The sequence below is a fragment of the Fundulus heteroclitus genome, unplaced genomic scaffold (assembly GCF_011125445.2).
Source record: "Fundulus heteroclitus isolate FHET01 unplaced genomic scaffold, MU-UCD_Fhet_4.1 scaffold_73, whole genome shotgun sequence".
Lineage (NCBI taxonomy): Eukaryota > Metazoa > Chordata > Actinopteri > Cyprinodontiformes > Fundulidae > Fundulus > Fundulus heteroclitus.
Window position 1 is genome coordinate 237,653 of NW_023397175.1, and position 1,887 is coordinate 239,539.

The window sequence follows — 1,887 nt, forward strand, 5'->3', positions numbered from 1 at the left end:
AGACCCCTCCTTGTAAATTCCTGACCCTTCTTTAATAAAAGCAGAAAGACAGAGGTGGCCTGGCGGAGATGAGCCCAGACGTTCAGGGAATGCTATTCTCCGTCTGGTTCTTCTGCCCTTCTCTGCAGAAAAGTCTAAACTTGTGTTCTGTGTTGGTTTCCTTCTTGGACAATAGGGGGTTATTATCATAACCCTAACAGCCTGGTGCCGTGACTTGGATCCCAACATACCCACTCGCTGACAAGAGGACCAATGTGCTGAAAACCACCAGTGATCAGAGTCAAGGACCTGACGGGAAAGTCCCTGGGGGTAATTTCCTCTCTGGGCCAGCGTCATAGGTTACCTCCTTTCGCCAACGAGGGATTGACGTGTGATCCAGCCGTGACAGAACAGAACCAACCAAACCATGTAAGTGTTAAGACGGGTGGTTAAAGTCCCCCGCAAAGGTAGACGGATGGTTAAAAATCCTCTGTGCAGGTGTTAAAATTGTTTTAAAGAAGCAGGTTAATCTACCTTACTGGCATAAGGTAGATAAACACAACGCAAATATAAGCAGGATGGGTTCAGGACAAAGTAGGAAGGGAGATGCCAGAGGGGATTAAAGGTTTATGTATCAGATTGATCCAAGTAATTTAAAATACTTGCAGAAGTGGAAGGAAAAGTATAAAGTAGATGGTATGTTAAAAGTAGATCAGTAGAAAAATTTTGTGTGCCGGCTAAAAACGAGCGCGAGTACAAAAACAGGAAATAAAAAACTGTCAGGGTGCTGTCTGTTTGCTCTGGTTCTGGGTCTTTTCCCACAGGTGGTGTTGGTGTCTGTGGGGGCGTGACCCACACCTGCGGCTCGTCAGGAGCAGATTCCGCTGGCTTCTTAAGCAGTGCAGAGACAGATGGAAGATGCCAGAGCCTTAAACCAGTCGTGGTACGACGTGGCCTCTGACCCGTCCTGGATTTTTGTATCGTGAGTTTTGCTCTTCTACCTTGGACTAATTTTGGCTCTTCTATTCTTCTCACAGTTTTGTGTGCTTGGATGCACTTACCTGGCCTGGAGTTTTGATGAGGAGTTGTTCAGTGGAAGTCCTGTGCTCAGATGTTGCTCTGACGTTCCCCCTCAAACTTTCTAGGACGTACCTAGTTGGAGTGAGGTCCCCCCCTCCTGGATTCCACTTGCATCCTCAACTTTCTGTACTCTGGTCAATCCGTCTGTCCCTCCTACCTGTGGAGGTTGCTTCGGGTCTCTCGCCAGTTTCCACCAGCTTTCCTCCAGTCACCACCCACATATCAGAGAAGACACTAGTTCCCTCAATGCTTACTCTTCCCTGCTCGTGTTTCTCCGACTAAGGGTAAGCTGCGCACAATCTGGCATCTTTCTGGTTTCGATCCATGACTCATTATCTCTCTTACCTTGCAGTTAATCCCGCCCAGATGTTCAGGCCTCGATCCAGGCGTCTAGCAGTTCCAACTTGTTTTTGCACCTTGCTCCTTTAATAAACATCTTAAACTGTGTATTGGTCTCCCGAACGTTTTCTGCATGTGGGGAAAACATTTGCAAAACATGACAAAAACAAAATAAAGTAAAAGAGCTCCAAATAGTGCGGTGTTGGTTAATACAGGTGCAAAGTAGACAGGAGGATATTACGAAAAATAAAATAAATAGAACTAATGTTATGTTAGTCCGTCCAGAAGATAATGTTAAGCCTAGTCGGCAGTGAAACACCCTCGGTGGACCCAGCCCGTTTTACCCTTCAGGCGACCCCCACTTAAATAATACTTTGGATGCAAGACGCATGAAAAGTATACTTCAAGTTATTTTATCTACTAAAGACAGAGAAACCGTTACAGACACATCAGCGCTAATGGGCTCTTGATCGGCAAGAAGCCCCAATT

The 1,887-nt window shown here is 46.1% G+C and overlaps 1 long non-coding RNA gene across 1 annotated transcript; it reads left to right on the forward strand.

Moving 5' to 3' along the window:
• Window positions 1-753: 753 nt before the first annotated feature.
• On the forward strand, window positions 754-1,506 carry LOC118561815. The gene is made up of 3 exons (XR_004930282.1): window positions 754-922; window positions 1,017-1,343; window positions 1,412-1,506. It is a non-coding gene; the product is annotated as an uncharacterized LOC118561815 (long non-coding RNA).
• Window positions 1,507-1,887: the final 381 nt, after the last annotated feature.